The sequence below is a fragment of the Stegodyphus dumicola genome, chromosome 10 (genome assembly GCF_044657685.1).
Source record: "Stegodyphus dumicola isolate Sdum_Otavi_A_Nest chromosome 10, ASM4465768v1".
Taxonomy (NCBI): Eukaryota; Metazoa; Arthropoda; class Arachnida; order Araneae; family Eresidae; genus Stegodyphus; species Stegodyphus dumicola.
The window spans coordinates 122,023,148-122,031,105 of NC_140777.1; the positions used below are offsets into that span (position 1 = coordinate 122,023,148).

General features: G+C 30.9%; 1 protein-coding gene across 1 annotated transcript in view; it reads right to left on the bottom strand.

Moving 5' to 3' along the window:
• The window catches only part of LOC118193939 (epidermal growth factor receptor kinase substrate 8-like), a 174,746-nt gene extending 168,625 nt beyond the window's left edge, over positions 1 to 6,121 (bottom strand). Inside the window, exon 1 of the mRNA XM_085825464.1 lies at positions 5,880 to 6,121. The gene's annotated coding sequence lies outside the window, so the exon portion shown is untranslated. The remainder of the gene's footprint in view (positions 1 to 5,879) is intronic.
• Positions 6,122 to 7,958: the final 1,837 nt, after the last annotated feature.

The window sequence follows — 7,958 nt, forward strand, 5'->3', positions numbered from 1 at the left end:
AATTAAAGATTTAAGCATGGTATTATAGCAGCTATTGTTAAAAAAATATGTGTTGGCCAAAACCGTCTCTAGAATATGGCAACATCCCAAATCTCTGTGTCATTTATGACACAGAAGCCACTAATGAGGCAAAAATAAAGGGACATAATGGCTGTCGGGCATAGGACATGAAGAAATCGGGAAGATTTTTCTTCACAAACGTACTTCATTAAGAAGCCTTATTGTTACAGTTTGATAGCCACTGGAAATGACGCAGAAATTTAAAAAAAAATTAATAAATAAAAGAAGATACACTGAAGCATGTTCCAAGTACTATAAAACCTGAATTGCAAGATACAAATACATGAAAAAGACAGTGTTTCTATCTGAAAACATGCTCTTGGAATTCATTACTGTGACCGAGAATCCATTAATACAGCCCATAATGCAATAAATAATTTTAAAAATTAAATAACATATATAAAACAGAAATTAAATAAATACTTATTAAACATATAAAACTGCATCTCATTTAGTTTTATACTTTACTAAATGATTAAATTTATGCCTTGAAATCAGTTTCTTAAACTGAGCAATAAAAAACATTGTTTTTTTAAAATGAAACAATCCTTTCAATATGAATAATGTATGGAAACAAAGGAATCATTTTGATATGGAGGGATTCATAAATGACACAGATTTTCTTTTAATAAAACAATTTCAGTTTTGGTTACGTATTTCAAAGAAAACAAAAGCAGTCACATTTATTTAGCACTCTTAGTGCTGCTGAATTCCTGAACATAATTTTCTACAGAGATAGCATTTTGTTGGATTTTAGAGCTGATTCTTAAATCTCAGATTATAATAGCAAAGAAAGCAAGTTTGAATGTATCCTCCGTAGTGCCGGACTGTTGGTGGCATTTCTTGCATGAACCTTTCTTGTGACAAACCCAGTATAGCTTTTTGGTCAGACACTGTGACAAGAAAGGTCTCTTTAGTTTCTCAGCAAATACCACCAAAGATCCACAGAGGAAAGACAATGCAGCCAGCATTATTTTTTCTTTCATCAATCTCTATAAATAAGCATTAACTGTCTATTTTTTTTATAAGTCTGTACCTCAGTGGTATCAGCCATGTGGTGTTCTTATGCACAAAATTTTATTTATGCCATTTCCTTAGACCAGCAGCAGATGAGTCCAACGATGATAAATAAAATGGCAATCTACTTGTTGCAAACCAGTTGTCAACTTGCACTGCCACCAATTCCATGAATTTTGGACATCACCATTGGGCTCTTTGAATGATTTGTATAAAACTTCATTTTGTGCAAATTGGAATATTGAGCTTTATAATAATATATATTTGTGCAATTGGAATATTTCGTGCAAAATTTTATTGATGCATTTCATTAAACTAGTAGATGAATCTGATGATAATAAAAAAAGACAATTTACTTGTTGCAGACCAGTTGTCAACTTGTATTGCCACCAATTCCATGACTTTTGGACATCGCCATAGCCTCTTTAAATGATTTGTATAAAAACTTCATTTCATGCAAATTGGAATATTGACAGTTACTCGGCAATACTCAGCAAAATACTCTTACAAGAAACTAATAGCACCATCTTCATTGTTTCCCATTGTTTTGTTGGTAAATCCCAAATACCTATGCTTTAACTACAAACTCCGAGAAAAATCTCTTTTTAAAACTGCAGCCTATAGACATTATTAAAACTTTGTGACATCATATGATTTCAATGTGTTATGGAGCCAAAGTTGGCAACTATTTGCTCCTTTTGACTTTTCCTCCATTATTACCTAGGTACAAATGCCATTTGTGAACTGTTCCTATACGGTAAAATAGCTAACAAAATATCTCACCTTTGTTAAACAAAACAAATAATAAAAATGGCGAGCAGGAACAACACTGATTACCAGTACAATAAATGCCAGCCCTAAAGCCTCTTCAGGCATTACAAAAAAATATTATCTAAGATGTTCCACTTCATTCTCCATATCATTTAGATATTGCCTCATATAATGAAAACATCCTTTCTGCAGTAAACATTGGCAGATAGGGTCGGCGGGAGGTCGAAACGATTTCGGGCCAATCAAGAAACTCGAACGATCGAATTGACACAGATGACAAGATGAGACAGCCCTGCGCATGAGGGAATATTGTGCGTAGAATTAATACTTGCACTCAAAAGTATATCTTCGAGTGATATACAATATGCATAGATACGACAAATGGCAAAATCTATTCTGGATAAAATATCAACTTTTAGAATAATTTTGTCTGCTCACGTATATTTGAAAATATTTCAATATATTGAAACACTGTAACAAAATATTTGCTGACTAAAGGATTTGATTACATCCTAGCATATAAAATATTTAGAAGAGGCTAACAAGCTCTTCAAAAACCATTTCTCAAAACTTCGATTTAATATTTAACGCATTCTAAATCATTTGCGACAGACTGCAATAATAAACTAGAAAGGCTGGGTTGTGATATGATTATAAAGGAAGAACTACCTGCTAAATAATGCCAAAAAGTGAAACAAATGGACGACAAAGAATTGTCCGACTATAATTTCAATTGCCATATCAAAAAATTTGAAGTTACTGTCTTTAATTTTATAATGAATAATATTATTTCATCAATGGAAAGTAGGTTTAAAGGGCATAGGGAGTTGTATGATGACAAAGCATTTCTTGATCCCAAAAACTTTTCAAAGCCATTGTCGCCGAGTTCTTTTGACTATTTAGCTATATTATTAGAGCACTATGCAAGTGTAACAGCTGATAATCTTAAGGATGAATATCAGAACATAGTAGTTAATTTAGAAATACTAAACAATTCAACTGAAAATCATTATTTTGTATCTGATGCCGAGTCAGAAAGAGAGAGTGCTCTATCTATTAACCCTCTAAGCGGCAAGGCCGTATATATACGGCCTAGAATATTTTTTGTGATGTCAAAGACATTAAGGATATATATCAAAAGAAAACAAATCCAGGTATGAAATACCAGGAGAATTTTTACATTAAAATAAAAAAAATAATTTATTCTCATAGTAGTTTTGGGAAATTTGTGCTTTCTTAGCGAAAAACCCTGGCCGCTCAGAGGGTTAATGAGCATTCATCCAAAGCTAAATGCAATTTTTGAAAAAATGCATCTTGCGTGTATATAAATTACTCTAGAAATATAAAAATATAATTTACATAGTAATGAATATGGCAATGTCTTTTTTATTTATAAGTTTGTACACACCATATCTATAATGCAAGTTGAATGTGAAAAACCTTTTTCAAAATTCAAAATTGCAAAAAATATATTACAGAGTACTATGAAGCAAGCTAATTTGGAATGATTGCTGTTGATGAACATAGAGGAGGATATTTCGGTTAATAAAGCAAAAATTGAAGATATAATGGAAGAAATATTTGGCTCAAGCACCTAATTAATAAAACATTTAAATGGCTAATTATGGATCAATCATTGTTCTGTTTATATAGCCATTGTTTTGTTTGTTTTTTTTTATCAAGAAATGCTTTGTCTTGTTTAGTAACTGTTATTTACTCTTGTAGCTTATGTGCATCTCTACATATAATAAAAGAAAGGGTCTGTCTGTGTGTGTGTGAGTGTCTTTCGTTCGTGCTTTATGCTATTAGACCCTGGGCTACGAAATTTGGTACATAGGTGCATCTAGACAAGAGCCAATGCACCTCGAAGCGATTTTTTAAAAATCCAAATCGGATTTTTTTTATTTTATCTTTTTTGATGAAATTGCATCATTTGGAAATAGTTTCATTCTTTTACAAATGTAGTTTGGCAACAGTTTTTCATTCAATGCTTTGTATACTGGAACACCGACTTGAAAATCAGCACTGTTGCCACTTGGAAAAATAAGGACGATAATTCTGTGCAGTTTTTAATGTTTCTCTTGGATACTGGACGCTTGTTGAGAGAAGGCAAAGGGAAGTTGGTTAATTTATTTATTAGAATAATTAATACTTGTATTAAGGGATATTGCATTGCCTATTCCACTGTAATTTTTTATATGTAATAAATTTTTATTGAAATTTGTCTTTTTGTTTACCCATAAAGTTGTTCTGCAGAGTCAAATTTTGTGCAGTTTTTAAATTTAATGTTTGGTGTTCCCTTTAGGCATTTTTCTGGTACATTTAAATGCCAGATGAAGGCTGGACATGTAGTGGCTATTATACATATATATATGAATAAACTATTAATTTTCTGCAAAGGTATATTTTTATTTTATAAAATTATTTTTTATGATGATGATGACAATATTAACTTATATGTATAATGGCATTTCATATGGGGCCTTAGAGCTGATTTCTTTGGCCAGTCCGCCACTGGAAGTAAAGCCTGGATTTCACCATTTCACACTATCAGAGTGCATTAGGCTTTCATTCATGATGTAATACTACTATGATGAAAATCAACTTCTACAAGAAATTGCTGATTTTCTTCCCCTTTTTCACTATAGACCGAAAAATCAGACATTCAGGATTTAGGAAATTTGGAAGGAAATGAAACTTTCATTATAAGAATAATTATTTTTTTAATTTTTATGACTAACATTAAGAAATGGAATAAACTCAAAGATGGTGCTAGAGCTTTGCCTCTAGAGCAGTGACTCGGCTTTTTTAATCTTAGGGATTCTATTAGTTTGATTGCTTAAAAAAAGGGGGGGCAGAGAGAAAATTTAAAGCTTCTTTAATATTTTACAGTTTGTTCTTAGTTTATGACAATCGATTGCTTTTTATTAAGTAACAAATTTAACAAATAGTTGAATAATCGTTTGCTATAGGATTAGAAATGTACATATTTGAGAGCATACTTCATATTCAGTATTTACAAAATACCGTAAGCATATGACAGTGAACCATATTAGCAATGAATGCTGATTTGCAATCTGTCAAAAATAGCATAAACTTCAAGAAGATTTTATCATCTTAACTGTCAAACTTACTAATTCTGCAAATAGGTGCAAGTGTTAGCAGTTCTATATATTTCAGTTAATAGATATAAACTGCTGTCAGGGATTGTTGGCTTTCACTCAAATTATGTTACACATACTGAAAATCATGATGATGATTTCAGACAATCTAATAACTCATGGTTAAAACAAAAATACTCAAAATACTCTCTATTTTTATTTTATTACTTTATTTTTAATTCTGAGTTCAAGTAAAAAATGTTTTCTTTTCACAGAGCTAATTATAATGATTTCATGAAACCAATGATTAAAACTAAATGCCAAAAACTCAGTTCAAATAGAAAATGGATATATAAATCCATGGCAAAAAATTCCACCTCATTACGAAATGTGATTACGTTATGGATACGCAGTGCTTGTCAATATTTAGGAAGGAATATGTTCTTCAGCGTTTGAAGTACTTAACATTATCGTGTGACTTCCATAAACTGAATATTTTAAAAAGCTTTTCTCAAAATGTGAACAATATATCCGGATGTTAAAATTCTTATTTCGAAATAGTTAAAGAATTTCGCTAAAGATTATAAATCAGTAGAGTAAACTTTGAGCGAAAAACATAAATCCATCCACACTAATGGGCGCGTCTGTCAACCAGGTCGAGTCAATATACTGATCAATAACACATGTATGATTTATATTACTTCTTTGACATCATATATCACTGTAAAAGTTCCAAGGCTCATAATAAAATAAATGATTTTATTTCATATGAATGACCGCTATTGATTTAAGATAAAAAAATGCCAGAAAAAAACTACTCTACTTATCATTGAATACTATAAAAACAAAATTTTACATAAGTAAGATATAACTAAAATCTCCACACAGAAATTCTCAATTTTAAGAAAATGTGTAAACTTCTGAACTCACCTGTTGAATACATATCGTTGGCACAGCTTGCGGGGGCACATTATTTTTATTAAGAAAGTACAAAATTCAAAGTGTAATGGATTATTTCTTTAAAACACACACGGATAAAACAGTTTGTATTTTTCTTAAAGCGTAAAATCCAATATTCAAAGTGAAATACCTACGTACACAGAAACATAAACTTAATACACCTGAGAAGGTAAGAAAAAAAATGTAGATATAAGATAGTAGACGAGTCAAGAGAGGTAAGAAAGAAAAAAAGGTAATCAAAGCTCACAGCTTAGAATATTTTGTCATCCGTAAGGTGGCTAATATTTATTTTACAGTAACTAAAAAACGAACTTTTAATTTTTATTCCGAGATTAAAAAGTGATGTTAGTTTGCAACTAATAAATTAACAAAGCATTTTGAAAAATAAAACATACGAAAATAATTGAACAAATGTTCATTGCCACATTCTCGCGAACTGAACCTAGGAGAGAGTGATTTTAGCTCTAAAAGACGTATGAGAATTAGAATTAGGCTTTAATTTTAATAGAACATTTGGTTATTGTGTCTCTCCTAGTATGTGTTTCATGTGCTTGAATAAAGTATTTCCATATTTTTCAAAATGACTTTTGTCTCCCTGGATATTACAAAAAAACTCTGGTTCGTGTAGATGCGAAACCCTGAATTAAATTTCAGCTTTCCGTTTTCAGTATAAAAATGTGCTATCATCCACAGACAGCTCTTTTTGAATCTAAAACACTAAAATTGTAATTATTCCCTAGAGATGGATTTGAACTTGTTAAAAGAGCAACGGAAGAGACTGAGAATGTCATTTACTCTCAGCCTGAAAAGTAAACTGAAAATGAGCTGGTTAAAGACGTTATAAATCTAAATGAAATTTCCATTTTAAAGCTGCAACTTTCTGATAAGTTTTGGAGACCTGAAGTCAGTTATTGATTGCTGAACTTTTACTGAAATCTGAAGATGATATGGAAACTGTACACCCAGATTTTGAAGAAACTGAAACCTACTGAAGTTGAACCTCTACTTGATTATTATCTTTATTTTGATGTAATTTAGTAAATCGCGATTGGCAACAGTTGAGTTTTTACATCTACGTTTTCGAGTTTGTTCTATTGTTTACTTTCGTTTTAAGTAATGAGAATAATGACTTTTTGAGATGTTTTTTATGAGTATTTAAAAACTGATGAGTAATATTTTATGCCATTTATGTTCTGAGTATTGCTTTGAGGTGTCAAAGCTAAAACTAACACTTAATTAGACTTGTAAATAGAATTGTAATATTAAACTGTTTGTGTTGTGACGAGATGTCTTTCATTGGATAATTGATTGTATACTCATTTTCCATCATAATTCTTCTGATATCGAAGGTAAAACGGGATATCTGGCGTCCAAGAAACAGTACTACGGCTCCATTTTTAAGAGTGAGTGAAAAAATATTTTTATATTTTCTTTTATTCTTTGTGCATTATGGATATTGTTTTGAAAGATAGAAAGCAACTTAGAAGGTTGTTTACTCGAGCATGTAATACTTTCGATGAGGAAGAAATTAAATTAAATCGTGCTGATAAAATTAATATATTAAAGCTAATTGAAGAGAAAGCTTTATTAATGATAGCATGTGAAGAGAAATATAAACATTTGTTGTATTCTGAAAATACTTCCGATACCGAAATAGAGAAAGCGGTAGATGAGTCAGAAATGTATATTGATCGATGGAGATCTTTAAAACAGAAGCTAGAAACACTAGTGAGTGAACATTATCTTCTAAAAATGAAAATTTAAACATTGTTTCGCAGCCGAACACTTTATTACGTTACCCAAAAATAAAATTACCTACTTTTGATGGTAGTGTAAGAAATTGGCTATACTTTTGGGGTCAGTTTCAAAAAAATTGATGAGGACATTAATATCGATTTTCACGATAAATTTTCGTATTTATCTCAAGCAATGGAAAAAGGCAGTCCTGCTGAAGAATTAATTAAGAGCTATCCTCCAGGGGGTAATAGTTACGAAAAAGCTTTAAAACAGCTGAAAATGCGTTTCGGAAGAGAGGAACTATTGATTCAG